At 42.2% G+C, this 15,079-nt stretch overlaps 1 protein-coding gene across 3 annotated transcripts in view; it reads right to left on the reverse strand.

Annotated features, from left to right (window-relative positions):
* Nucleotides 1–15,079, reverse strand: part of fgf14 (fibroblast growth factor 14) — a 101,529-nt gene that overhangs the window by 5,780 nt on the left and 80,670 nt on the right. The window lies entirely within an intron of this gene.

Consider the following 15,079-nt stretch of genomic DNA (forward strand, 5'->3'; position numbering starts at 1 on the left):
AGGCAGCATCCCCATGTGTCTCCCCAGACACTCCTGGCTTGCTCTTCAATCATTTTATTGGTGAAACCCAAAAGGGATCATTCTTTCCCAAATGCTACGTCCGCTGTTGGCAATTTCTTTGACTGCCTCCTGAGCTTGGCGCGAATAATGATAGAACTAATCAAGTCACTCTTCCATCCTTTACACCTCAATCTGGCAATGACAAATGAACACCGAGGTGACACATCTCTCTCTCTGCTGCCCATTCATCTCCAACCAGAAGGGTAATAAAGAGCGTTTCCACATCGTCCGCCCTGCCAGGCTAAAAATAAAAGCATTCATCAGGGTGTATTAATCAAAGCACACTCATCACAATGGAGGGTTTCACCACATCTGTTGTGCGCAATGCACGCTGCTGGCTCACAGGACTACAGAGAGTATATGTTAAAATCATCTGACATTTCCTGTATCACAGTAGTTCTCAATGTCAGGGTCTGAGGTCATTGAGAAGTTTATTTAGGGAGCCAAAAATGTGGAGATACTTGAATTTCTCTGCATCAAATAAGTAAAACGGAGTATGTGTAGGATGCTTTTGACGTATAGAGTCGTCATTCAACCTACAGTTCTCCGAAAACTACTTTCTGAGCTAAATTATTCTAAAAAACATATAAACATCGCAAAAAGAGAGCCTCGGCTGACTGAAGATTTTCTTGAGAATTTTTTCTTACTATATCTCTTTGATTACGCTATGTCTGAATGATTTGGGTACACAGCCATGCTAACATGCTGGTTTTAAGCAGGTATCATGTCTACAGTGTTCACCATAATGCAATACCGTGACAGCATGCTAACATTTGCTAATTAGCGTTAAACCAAGACAGAGGTTGATGAGTGTCGTTAAATTTGCAGGTCACAAACCGAGCTGAGATTTGGACCTTGTGATCTTGCATTTAATGACAGTTCATCCACAAGGTAACAGGGATGTCTCCACCAAATTTCATGGTGATCCAACCAAAAGTTGTTGAGACATTTTGCTCTAACCCCTAAGGTTAATCTCATGGTGGCAGTATAAAAAACAGAAATGCTAAAACCATTAGGATTCATTGTCTGGGAACGATGAATGTCAGTACAAAATGTTGTGCCAATCCACGTAGTAGATGTTGAGATAGTTGACCACATGTGGGAAATCTTTGACTTGCTGGTCCTAACTAGGGAGACAATTTCCAAAATCATTAGGAATCATCCTCTGGAAACCATCATTACCTGAACCAAATTTCATCAATGCATCAAGAATCTAATCCAAATGAAGACATCTCACTTAAAACCAAACCGAACAACCTCACAGTTGTGCTAGAGGATTTGTGAGGGATCACCTGAGTCTGTAGCCTTAATCTTCTTTTGACAATGAATGAATCCCCCACATTTCATAACAATCTAATCGTTGTTTCATTGTTTTAACGTGATGGATTGATACTAGAGTGACTATACATGTGAGATTGATTGTTATAGTTGTTTTTGTGAATCTCCTGTACTGTGGCTTCACAGAACATGACTTATGGGCCTAATGCTCAAATTTGAGCACAGGACACACTGTGCCGTGATTATGGTATAATTAGCCCTTTGGTGAATCACTCCTGTCAGAGCTTATCCTCCAGACACTGTTCAGATGAAAGCAGAGCAGACACTTGGGATGACCATAATGATCCTGACAAGCACCCGGCTGTATTTTGAGTGTCCTCTCTATCCTTGACTGAGGACTCCTGGGCATTTGAAGTTGAAGGCACAAATGCACGATGCATTACAATGGCATCAGCTGAGATGTCAATAAAAAAACTCAGGAAGGGGCGGCCATGATTCTTCAAGTTGCAATTACAGTGAGAAACTGTCAGAGCATTAATGGGTCAGAGTGGCGATCGGTTGGATGACATAAGCCTTGGGAAATCCTGCGTTCGGACTCTGCTCTGTCTCGCTGGCGATTACATTACACGAGAGCATTAACTTCAGATTATTCGAGAGGCAAACGTTAGGTGTGATATCAGACGTATAAATGCTGCTTCTGTGCGGAGGCTGAGCAGAATAATCTATTGATAGGCAGACACATTGTAGGTTGAAGCACTAAAAACTGAGCCTCTTAAGATAAAAAACCCAGAGCATGAGGGCATCTAACATTCTCCCAGGACAATGCACAGGCTAGTTTCCATCGTTATTCATTATAGTGTCGTCATTAGGATTTGTTGTGTGTCAGCAGCAGGCAGCAGTTTGTCAAAATGGCTGTTTATTATGTTCAAGTTGTCAGAACGGCCGGGCTGTGTCCTATCTGCCAGGACAGGACCATGACAGAAGACCCTGTTACAGACCGTCTACAACACAGAGCCCAACTTAATCATCAGAAATTATACATGGAGTCTTATCTCAAGGGAGGCCTGTTCACAGTGTACATAAAACAAACTTGTTTATTTATCTTTAGCCGACAACCAGAATAAATGTCTTCATTGTTGTGTTTCATTTGTGTAGCCTAATAACCTTTGTTCCCTGAACGAAGGTTCAGGAACGCTCTTTTCATGCTGAAACAAACTGAACTGCAGAGACGATTAGAAGGCACCGCGCTTTTACCTTCATGCTTCCCTGAGTTGCCTCAATTAGGTAATTAATTCTACTTTTTTCCCCCCGTCAGGTGAGCTGCTCCACAGGTTAGTTGGCTGCTGTAATTAGACACGTCATTTTGATGCCGGTCGAGGTTTGGCCCAGCGCTGATTACTTATGCGGGCACTGAAAAAAAAAAATCCCAAACAGCCTGGAGTCGGAGTAATCATACAAGCTGGTGGCACGGCTTTGAGGGTGGCTAATCAAACGCCTTTACATAGACACGGGGGAAAAAAAGTGGGTCTTTGTTTACGGACGCAGAGGAAGCGGGGGTGGTTGTTTGTTGAATCACGCTTGATGGTAAACAAACATTTCCTTCACTGTAATCAGTTGGATTTGAAAATCAGAGCTGTGAAGGCAGCTGATTTAAAACTGTGTGCGGACTGCATTTTTTAGGGCTTTAAAATTTCAACAAGCCAAATGTTTCGATCATATTTCCCTTCATTTTCTATAAATGCATCTTCACACACATTTCAGAAAATGCTGCTAATGACTATACATGGCCAGAAGAATGAGGATATCACTGCCCTGGGCTTGTGCATCTCTGCAACAATGTTGAAATAGGAAAGGGGTCTTCTCCAAATTGTTGCCACAATCATGCAAACACCCCATTGACTCAAAGCTATTTGCCTTATCATTCTTTAACATTGACACAGGATTAAACCAGCTCTGTCCCTCAGGAGCGCACATACCCCCGCCAAGGCCCACCAGTCTCCTTGTATTTAATGAAACTGCACCAAATGTCATACACTCATAGATATCAGTTCCCTAAATATGCCAGATTAGTTGCATGAATTATTCCCAGGGTAAATGGTTAAAGAAAGTTCAAATCTATTCCTGGATCCACACCAAAGGATTTTGGGGGTTGTTCCCTAACCCACACCGTATCATTCCACCAAGGTTTGTGAAAACCCGTCCAGTTGTTTTTGTGTAGTCTTGCTTACAGTCAAACAAACGTACAAATCAACCAACAAATAAATGGGCTACGTCTTTTGTGTAGGTAATTACCACATATGATATGAAAGAGGTCGAATTACCACACACTTCCGAAGTGTGTTTTAGCCTCTTTAACCATATTGTTTTGGCTGAGTTTACTTCTCCTTCTACTGCCCCCAAGTGGCCAAATAAACAAATAAAGGCACTCAAGTTGAACAAAAACAGCCCCACACAAGTTTCTTACTCTGACTTATCTTTTGATCAATTATAAAATATTTGAACTTCATGGTGGTGAGACACACTGTTCCTTAGCAACATACTCTACTGGGATTTCCTCTCCCTGTTTCTTTGGCTGTGCTACTTTCTGGAGACCAGAAAATAAAAAATAAAAAAAGTATCTTAAAAGTTCTGTGGTAATACAGACACACTCTAGGACAATATAGTGCTGGTCTCTAAGGGAGAAGGCAATCCCCATTGTGTCTGTAGATCCAAAGGCAGACTCACTGGATGCACACAAAATGTACAGCCGTATTCTGATATTATTACCTATTCTCTAGCATCACTCTGACCCTAATACAACAATTTGCACTCGTCATATGATCATTTCAAAGAAGCAGGCAAATCAGTTTTGCCTTATTTGCTGTGTAATTCTACCCAGCGTCAAACTAATACAGAAAAATGTGTGTGACATTGGAGGAGAGAGAGAGGAGAGCGAGACTCAGACAGAGCACCCACTTTCACACCAGTGGCAAATCGAATCATTTTTGAGGCACCAAACGGTTGATTTTCCTCCCGCTCGATCTCCCCGGCTGGCGCTGCACATCAGTGGCTCCCTGGCCCGTGATTGGCCATGCTTTGAACGGGGAAGGCCGTAATTGACCTTGGCCCCAGACAGCGCGAGGGCCAAAACTGCTCAGCCCCACATAATCAGCTCCAGTCACCAAAGCAAAAAAAGACAGGGGCAGAAAATAAACGGGAGATGAGCAGTTAGAGCAATAAAAGCAAAGCAGACACTGACTAAGAGAGAGTGTGGGTGCGGGAAGGGGGGATCCAGGGAGGGGTACAGGAAAAAAAACTGATTTAAAAAAAAGAGAAATTCATGCAGACACGAGAGAGTGGGAGTTTGAAATAAAAGCCCTGGAAGCGGCAAATAGGCGTTTAAAGACAAGAGCAAAAAGACTCACTCTGAAAAACATCCTTTGGGGAAAAAAGAAAAAATCATATGATTGCGGAACATGACCGCCTAAAATGGGTGACAGGAGGCTGAAAAGGGGGGGCGCACATTAATATGCAGACTGACTGCTCACTATACCCCACTGTTGAAAAGAAGAAATTGTTTATTAATGCTGCCAGCATAAAAGCTATTAATCCATGGAAAAAGGTCAACCTCCAGAAAGCTGAGCTGCATTCACAATGCTAAGCTGCTCTCATATGTATAAGAGTCACGTCGGCAGTGTGTGTGCAGACAACGGGGGCTTCGGCAGGCTCGTCTGATTATCCAACCTGGAGGAGGAAGAGGAGACGGGGACCAAATGAGGAGAGTTGCTGGTTCAGAGCTGGATGCGTCGTGTGTACAGTATCTGTTTGTCTTCCAGGGTGATCTGAAGACACGTGACAGGACCCGAATTATATGGTCAGATCGTCACATGGGAAAATTCCCATTGGGGAATTTTCCCTATGGGCACAGCCTCATGACAAGAAGTTGAAGCGTAAGAACATTTGCAGTCAGCTGCTAATTTGAAAACTACAATGACAGGAAGAGCTCCTCATTTTAAAAGTATGTTTTTATGGAAAGACTCTGCGAGGCTGCATATTTGAGTGTGACAGTATGAAAACTGAGGACAGAAGTCAAAGTACGATCAAGGAGACGTCTTGGCTGAGCCTCAAAGTCAATGTTAAAGTCCCTTTGTCTTTGTGCAGACAGTAAAAGTGCACGTTGTCATGCTTGCCTGCAACCCCCCCCTCAGACGTATCAGATTTGAGGCGCTAGAAATTATCAGCTTTCGACTGAGGAAGACATCTGCAATTCACTGGCAACGCAAACAACCCCATGTTTAATGAATGACTCGGGAGGAGAGCAGATGTAAACAGTGGTTATGAATCATCAAGCCTGTGTTTTTGGTATCGCATGAATTTCAAACAAAACTTCCAAATTAATTGCTGCTGTTGGGGCTGATGAGAGACAGCGAGATTACAAAAATACTCATTAATAAGAATAAAGACCAAAGATGCAGCAAATGACTCATGTTTCATTATTGAGCATCTTTGTAAATTAATTGAGTTTTGAAAAGGATTTGAACAATACTGATATGTTGATTTAATTCCCCCCTGAAAACATAGACATTGCATTTTCCTAATGAAGTGGATAGATAACCATATAGTCAGACTGGCCATTGGGACCAATGGAATCCTGGTGGACCGGTTGATTTTCACGCGAAAGCAAATCTAAATTGTGCTGGCGATACTTTGATTGTCGTAGAGGTTGTGAAAAGTTCATCTTTACCCACAATTCATAGCTTGACAAAGTCCAGGGCCAAAGTATATTCCTGTAGAGAACAAAAAAAAATAAGAATATAACTAAAAATGTCCATATCTGCAGTGATAAAAGCATCAGCCAGCAGAGAGCACACCAAAGCCAATTCACTGAGTGAAACTTGTACTCTTTATGTCAGAGCCATGACAACCAAAACGATTTATTCATTTTAACTGCTTCTTAACCCGACTGAACAAAAATGGGTCAATATGCTGTTTTACTGACGACAGAGACTAGCGACACCTTTGAGGTGTTGGTCGACCAGAAGCACTTAAGTGTTCACTTAATTTTCCCTTAAGGCCGAGACCCTTTACCAGCGGCACAGAACAGCTCCCCTGGCTCATTTTACACATAAAAACACACAAAGAAAAGAAAAGAAAAAAGAGTTGCTTTTCTCAGCGGCAGATGAACCTGCGGCATGTGTTGGCATGATTGTATTTTTATTGCTGTGACATTTTTGAGGAGACTATACAAATACTGGAAATGCATTTTAAAAATTGTGATTCTTTCCCCCAAAAAAACGTTTCAGGGCAAAATATTGTTAAAGTAAATTTTTTTGTGATGACTTAATTGCAGTTTAGGCACGGTGAGTGTTTTAGGCTGAAATGATTTGTGAGTAAAATTTTAAAAAATGATTCACAGAGCTATTGAAATGTGGTAATTACATATTTTTGTCTTTACCTCCGTCAAAGAGGGTTATGTTTTCATCTGTTTGTCCGTCTGTTAGTGAGCAGGATTGTGCAAAAACTGCTGAAAGGATCGTCCCCGAACTATCGGTGGGAGAATGCGGTGTGGGTCAGGAAAGAACACATAACATTTTGGTTGAGAACTAGATCCGGGGGCAGGTGCAGGAACTTTTTGAAACTTTCTCTAACATTGTGAAATAATCCTTTTTCAATGAATTCATGGTGCTTATTGAAATAAATCAGACATGTTTAGGGGACTGGTGTGTGCAATTTGGTGCAGATCCAAATTGAAATGAGGATCGAGTGAATTTCAATGTAGTTACGTAAAGGGACTGTTGGGCCATCGTGGAGGTATGGACCCTGCTATGTTCCCCTCGTTGTATGAGCTTGGAACAAACATAATCATAAATTGCTTGCAGTTTATGCAAATTGCAGATTTTATTACCAAACTCCAGTTATGCTGCATGGGGTCAGTTTGGATAAACCCACTGAGAAAACCCTGCCTGTAAAGTGGCAAACACTGCAGGCCTTTTTTTTTTGAATAAATCAGAAAATAAATAAATGATAAGATACGTTTTTTTTAAAAACCACACACAACATCGTACGAGAGCCTGTTGGTGGGCAAACGTTACAAATGCAGCGCAACCACCCATGTCGAGATCGGTGGGTTTCAAGTGCATGTGTGTGTGTGTGTGTGTGTGTGTGTTGGTCTACTCTGCTGCTGTTGATCCGTAAATTGGTGCCAGACTGGTGTCAGGGCTGCCCGGGTTCTGCTGGAATGGCTCTAGTCATCTCTCGTCTGGGAAGCCAGCAGCCAGCAGCCAGCCCTGCACAACAAGCTGACAGCACGTCTCAGATATGTCACACACATTTCTGCATGTGCACCCAAGTCCAGGCTCGGAGAAAAGAAATATACCCAGAGTATATATATATATATATATATATATGTGTGAGAGGTGTGTGTGTGTGCAGGCACAGTGACAGAGATGTGTCTTCCCTCTCCCTGTGTTTCTGCCTCTGTTGTGTTTGTGTTGTTTACACCCTCAGGAACAGTGCCCCAGTTTTTTTTTTTTTTTAAAGGAGGAAGTGTGTGTATCTCCTTGTAGATTTGCTTGTCGGTGACTTTCCCTCCCTCTCTCTCTCGCTACTGTGCATATAAACACCTCGCTCATCTCAGCTCTCAGCTCTACTCAGTGTTCATTTGTGTGAAGACAAGGCTTTTCCTTTTTTGTCACATGAGGTTGTATCACCGATAAACTAAAAAAGGAGTGTGTTAGTGTTGTTTTTAACATCAAACGTGTTGCTCTTCCTTAATGATGTTAGTAGGCTAATAGGGTTTTATTTTTAAAAGGAAGCGGAGTCCTTTTGCTTGTGGTTATTTATTTACGGTTATTGTTAGAGTGAAAAACAAAATTCAGGCCTGCCTCCATTTTGTCGTACAGCCTATTACACCGAACCAAAGCCGTTTTCAGACATGAACTCAAGAAATTGTCCAGACAATTGGGACCATGCTTTCTACTGTTGCTGTTCCAACATGAGGAACGCAGCGGGAGATTGTCTGGGTCGGATGCGTTCGCAAACAACAGGAATATCACGGGAACATTCAGGCGAGGGGGGGAGTCAGGGTAGAGTGCAGGAGGCCGGACATGATGTATATCAGCATCCGCCCTTATCGCAAAAGCCTCTTAAATCTTGTTGTCTTTTCTCGTTTTTTTATCTTCGTCTGTGTCTTCTATGTCCAAGACACCTCTATTTCATCCTGAGATATTTGTATTCTTTTTGCTTTTTTCACTTTTAGTACATACGTTTGAAATGTCATCCATGAGCCCACTCACTCCTGGTAAAATCGTGGAAAGTAACCTGCTGTTTTGTCACATGGGCAGAGTTTATACTTGGGGTAGCTTGAGGGAAAAACTACAGAAAGTGCGTGATTCGGACATTTGCGTTCCCACACACAGCCGCTGCATGGGGATCATCTCAGGATATCAGTGCACGTCTGAAAGCAGCTCAACGCTTCACAAAGTCATTGATAAGACTTGAAGGATGTTGTGCATTTTTCTCGTGGTCGACCAATCCAGCGATAAGCTTCACTGGAGTGTGAACTATGTGCATGACCAAAAGAAAAATGCACGTACACAAACCATGTATAATGCGACGGATCCAGCGTCGTCACTGTGGGGTTATAAATGGCCCCTGCTTTAAAAGATAACCCAACATTTCATCGCATGATCATATGATGAAGGGTGTCCTGCTCTAAACCTATTTTAATAGCTGTTTTAAGTTTTTTTGGGGGCAAACAGTATTCTACCTGTTGAGCTGAACTGTGCGTTGCAACACATGTTGAGCAATGAAACTACAAAAGAAATCCTCATCTGGCTGAAGAGTATAAGTCTCTATTTTCATACTTGCAAAGACATCAGAGCAAACACAGGAGCGATGCCAAGTTTCCCAGGCACACCTGCATGTTTTGCCCTTTTGACTATTTGGCAGTTCTGCGTGTGTGTGTGTGTGTGTGTGTGTGTGTGTGTGTGTGTGTGTGTGTGTGTGTGTGTGTGTGTGTGTGTGTGTGTGTGTGTGGGTGGGTGGATCGGCACAGGTTGGGTTCACGCAGATAAGATGCAGAGCAGTGCAATTCTGGTACCGGTTATTTTTTTTGGCATGAAATTATGCCTCTGCACCACCACTTAGCAGAAATATGGCCGCCAAAAAATATTCATGGTTTAATTGATGAGGGGGAGCCGGAATGACTTAGAGTGTCAAATATTATCTTTGTTTGTTGCACACCTTCTATTTATGAGCTGGATATTAAAGTGTGTACAGTTCAGTTAGTAAAGAAAAACTTCAAAACAATTAAACTACTATAGTACATGTTAAAAACTGGTGATTCTGACCAGTATTGTCAAAAACAGCTGCTTAGGGTCTTTCTTTTTATTGATTCACTGTATTACAGGTCTTTGACAGGCCTCCATTAAAACCACAAACTGTGGTAGATTAAACAGCATAAGCACATTTTAAGCTTTAGCCAATTTATTTTCACATCAAACCGATGTGACCTAATGGCTGCCTGGCATTGTGGGGAAATAAAGTTCACATAATTTGTTATTAAGAATATATTTGCAAACATATGTGAATATTTGTTAAATGTAAAATGCCAAAGACCATTTCCCCTGGTTAGATGGATTTTCCCTCGACAAAATCACATGCACAGCCTCAATGCCTGGATTTAGTTTAGACATATAAACATATACATGAATACAAGTGTAGACAGAAATTGAGCCCAACAGCTGTCTGAGCTCTGAGAGGCATGTCAGAGGTCAGAGGATGATAATATTATGAACTGGGCACAACAAGGGTATCGTTCATTGGCAGGGGAGTGTGTTAGGACAGATGTAAACAACGCCAGATGTGCAAGGGCGATGTTACATACCCGTAAGATATCCTCAAAAAGCCTTGTCTAGTAGATAACAATCCTGAGGGATTCGGTTGCACAGATTCCAGCTTAACTTTGATTTTTGAAATCCGACTGTAGCCATGTCAACGTGTCCACCTTTCCTGAAACCTCTCTGACGAGCAGCCGGAGCCCTCGACCTGAGCATCTGTGTGTGAGCGGAGGACAGAAGAGGATTCCCCCAACAGTCAGTCTCTCTGTGAGGATCAACTGTGGCGTGGCTACAGCTGGAAGGCTCAGTGACTCAACCACTCAGCCAGAGAGGAACCGCCAACCCGACCGGCCCGTCTGCCTGTCAGCTCCTCAACCGCCCGTCAATCAGACAGTCGGAGAGTTTGTTTTTCAAACGCCGAGATGTAAAGACTCACATTCAATCTTACCGTCTGCGGAATTATTACAATCTATGTCATCTTTCTTCATATCAGTTTAGGGGAGGAATACTAATCAGCACCTTGGTAATATCATCTCAGGATCATGGCTATCTCACAAACTCAATTAATTCCTATTGGTTCCCTGAGCAGCATTTCTGGAGAGGGTTCAGTTCCATGCCGGTGAAATCAGGTTTCAAATTAACTTCAAATACTCCAGAGCTGTCATTCAACATTTAATATAACATGTAGGGTTACGTTCCTCCACCATGGTCCTATTTACCAAGTTCAACTTTCCAAAGCATAAAAGACTTTGGCATAACACCCAGAGTTTTAGTGTTTATCTCTTCAGTGAAACTCCAGACTCTTTAAAACACTGTGGCACAAATTGGAACAAGAACTTCTGAGTTCACCACTTATACTAATGTATTTGGTTCTTATCCAAGTAATCCATCTTCTAGTTTAGCTTCACCGCAGTTAATGGACTTTATATTCCCGATATTCTTATGCATGATCTTTTTTTTGCATCCTTATTATCATCGAACTTTAAACTCTGTTACACTCTGAGCCTCTGTTGGGAAAGTCAGCTTTCTTGCAGCTCTCTTGCAGTCTGGATCGCCACCTCAACACACACTGATGAGAGCTTAACTGATGTGACCTCTCTTGTTGACAGTACATACACAGCCTGACCTCAAATATCAACCTACGTTGAGTGGATCTTTTCTGTCCTAGATACAGTTGATAGATACTTAATTTGTCCCCGTGGGAAAATTAGTTTGCAGCACAGTCACAAGGAAACATCATGCAAAAAATAAATAACGATTCTAGATATTGGAATCGTATTCTTCACATTTCGCTTTGTTGGATTTCACTTTTGGAGGATATGATCGACTCATGTAATATGAGGTACTTTAGTCATGTTCCTGACGATGTTGCTTATAATGAAAAACTTCCAGCTTGGTATCCAGGATGGACGACATTAGGTTCAGTGAGGCCAGCTCAGGAGAGATATTCTCTGTCTGGTGAAATTGCTTCGTAGTACAGGCCCCAGGTTTCTCAGAACGGTTCTACCACACAGAGGCTGTATGCTTGTTCCTCACAGTGTCACAGCAGCACTCAGCTGGAGGCTCATATCTCCAAACCTGACAGGTGACTCTTTACCCTGGGCAATCAATTCATGAGATTGGCACTGGTCAGGAACAAAAGTATTCATTACGAGACAATATTGTGCATCATGCATTTTAAAAGCAGATAGATAGGTAGATATTAAACACTCTGCTTGAGTGTTTTATGGATGAGTATAAGCTTCCTTTGCCCATGTGCATGTGCATGGTTTCTAGCTTGAATAGCTTTCTGGTGCGTGGGTGTTACTGTACAATAACTATTTCTGACCTGTCGGCCTCTGCAGTGAGTTCTTGGCTAAAGTATCGTAACCACAAGATGGAAAACAATATAGAAAATAAAAATTTACACATTCAGGTCATAGCTATTCTAACAAGAGGAAAAATAGGCCATTTCCATACAGAGTGAATGTCTATTAAACTATAGTAAGAAATGTTTCAGTTTACTGAGATATGACATTAACGAATAGAATAACTCTAAAGGCCGAGACAGAACAGATATGTGAACACGTATAGACACAAGCATTATTGTCCCTGTAGCTGCAGTTTGCATTGTAGCTGCTGTGTTGACCGACTCACAGTGTGGAGGGCTGCACCGACACATCGGGGAGAGGCTTAACTCAGATTTAAGAGAATGAATTTCCATGATTTACAGCCCTTCTGTGAGAGAGCCCTCACTGTATTGATTTTTACAACTCCTGGGGTGAAGCTTGATAAAATGTTACTTTCATTTCATGGGTGGAAGTAGAAACGACAGAGGGATTCTCGCGGAGGAGACTACAGCGATTACACCTGCAGGGCGGCTGAGCACTGATGGCTTTTCTGTCGCAGCAAACCAAACACACCACCCCCGCACTTTGATCCAGCTACTGGGAACAGGACCTGATCCTGCAACCCCATGAGCCTGACACAGAAGTTAGTAGTTTGAACCTTGGTACGTTTGTCTCTTTATGAATCATTCCTAGATGCTGAATAGTACTGAGAAGCAGTGAAGAGTCTGAATAGTGTATTTACTGTGACTTACTATGAGATATTTTGGTCAATGCAAGACAAAAATCAACTCCAAATCTGTGTAAGTGGAGGCAGCACCATGCAGGAATCAGATCTGCAGTGAAAAATGGCCGTTCAGATGAAATAAATGACTTTCCACTAAGATTGCATGCCCCCACACATTTAAAAGATCTGATATTTCCTTGTTTCCAGTAAATAAAGTCCATTTGAAGTCAAAGAACATACAAATGGGCTGCTGATTATGCAGTGTGGTATTTTTTTAATCAATTTTATTGAGGTATCTTTTTTACCCCTTTTTTTTAATCTGGCTTCTGATAATTTTATAATAATAATAAAATCAGTGTAATGTTGGAATATGAATCGCTGATGAATATGGTTTTCTCAAGGAAGTGTGGTCTCACTGATGCTTTTCTACCTCGGTAGTCAAACCCTCCATATAAAGATTAACCTCCCACAGAGCTGCACGACCTCGTCTGGAGCACACACACCTCAACTATAGCTGCTTTCAGACATGCACTGAGGACCGGACAATTTCCTGAAGTTTTCCGAGTCAGTTGCTCCGTACATTTTCCAGAACTTTTCCTACCAGCCCCACGAGTATAGTGTCCAGAAATGATCTGAGTGAGGACATGTGAGAACTAAGGAGGAAACTTTCTGGAAAATTCATAGCGAGCGAGTGGGCGTGTTGATGACATTTCTAACACATGACAGACGCATAAAGAATAGCCATACATGTAGAAGACGCAGGTAAGGATGTCAACTTGGAAAGACAACAAGATCTGAGAACTTTTGGTGATAAGGGTCATTTATACTTAACGTCCTGCCTCCTGCTGCTCTACCTAAACGCCTCCCCTCACTTGATCTTCCGAACATTTTCCTGTTGTTGTGAACGTGCATGACTCGGACAATCTTCTGCTGTGTTCTTCCCATGTGAAAGGCAAGGACATTTTCCACAGTTCATGTCTAAAAATGGCTTAAGATAACAAAAGTGAAAGTGCACCTTGACGTGTGGCCGAGGTTTTGAAGTGACACGCATTCGATTACTGTTCGGACACTGAGTTCTTGAGGACCACTAGTTGCTTTCCGCCACCTCGTCCCTCCGCTGCTCATTTGCACATTACACAGCTCTTGAGGCAACAAGCACAAGTAAGCCATTTGTATTTGCATGGTGCTTGACATTTACACACTGGCTAAGCAATTAGGCCACAACTAGGGTCATTAATACAGTAAAAAGGCTGTCTGCTCTGATAGCGACTGCAATGTGTATTCATGGAGAAATGACAACCATGACATCTGCTTTTCTACATATTAACATGACCTCTGAGGATTTCACTGAATGGAAATTCCCACTTTGTTGTGCCTACTCCTTCCTCTGTTTTTCCTTTATTCTGCTGTGTAAACACACAGACACAGATGGAAATCCTCATTAAAATGTGCTTGTTTATCCCAAGCACTCTGAATCGAAGCAGTGTAAAGACCCACTCTATGACCACGCGTTTTTTTTTCCATGATGTTTCAAAGGAAAACAAGAGCGAACAGGAAACAGTAGGGAGCCAATTCAAGGTAAAAGAGGCCGGTGAGAGAAAAGGTTTAAAGAAAGAAAAACTGAATAAGGGCAGAAAGAACTTTAACTACCCTATTAGAGGAGCGAACTGAAAGAGCCCCCATCCTGGATGACAGGTTAATGTCTGAAACTTGCTGAGGTCTTGAAGCTTAATCAAAGGAAAACAAACGACAGTAGCACAGGAGTGCACGGTGGCTTCTGCTAACAATGGAAGATCAAAAGATGTAATGAACAGCAATGCGTGAAACAGCATAGTTTCTCAAGTTTAATTCCGTGTGTACGTATGGAGTTTGAAATCATGGCAAGGTCGAACCAACAGCTTTGGAGTGCTGACTTATTCTCGCTGCAGTTACATAAGAACATCAGATGGTCTAATATGTGGCACAGGCGGCAGAAGGAGGGACAGCAGGCAACTGTGCATGACGGCTTTCACTCCAGCGAAAGTTCAACTCGATGAAGACTCGTGTCAAAACTATGAAGAAGATACTGAAAGAGTTTGACAAAAGGAGTTTCAGCCGAAGTGCCTCTCTTTTTTTTTAAGTTTTCAGGCAGAAAAGAGGATGGGGGGAGCGTCTCTGAATAGTAGATTATGTGGTGGTTTATTTTCAGCATAGATTTGAAAATGAGCGCAGTTTTCTGAATTCCCACTCACAAACATTTGGTGGTGGTCCCCTTTTGATTAGAGTGTGTTTATATATCATACATATCATAGATTTACACAAATGCCATAACCTAGCGACATCAGGGACGGTTGACTCTGTGTTGGCGCTGGCCCTCATGGTGTGCAAGG

The sequence above is a fragment of the Hippoglossus stenolepis genome, chromosome 13 (genome assembly GCF_022539355.2).
Source record: "Hippoglossus stenolepis isolate QCI-W04-F060 chromosome 13, HSTE1.2, whole genome shotgun sequence".
Taxonomy (NCBI): Eukaryota; Metazoa; Chordata; class Actinopteri; order Pleuronectiformes; family Pleuronectidae; genus Hippoglossus; species Hippoglossus stenolepis.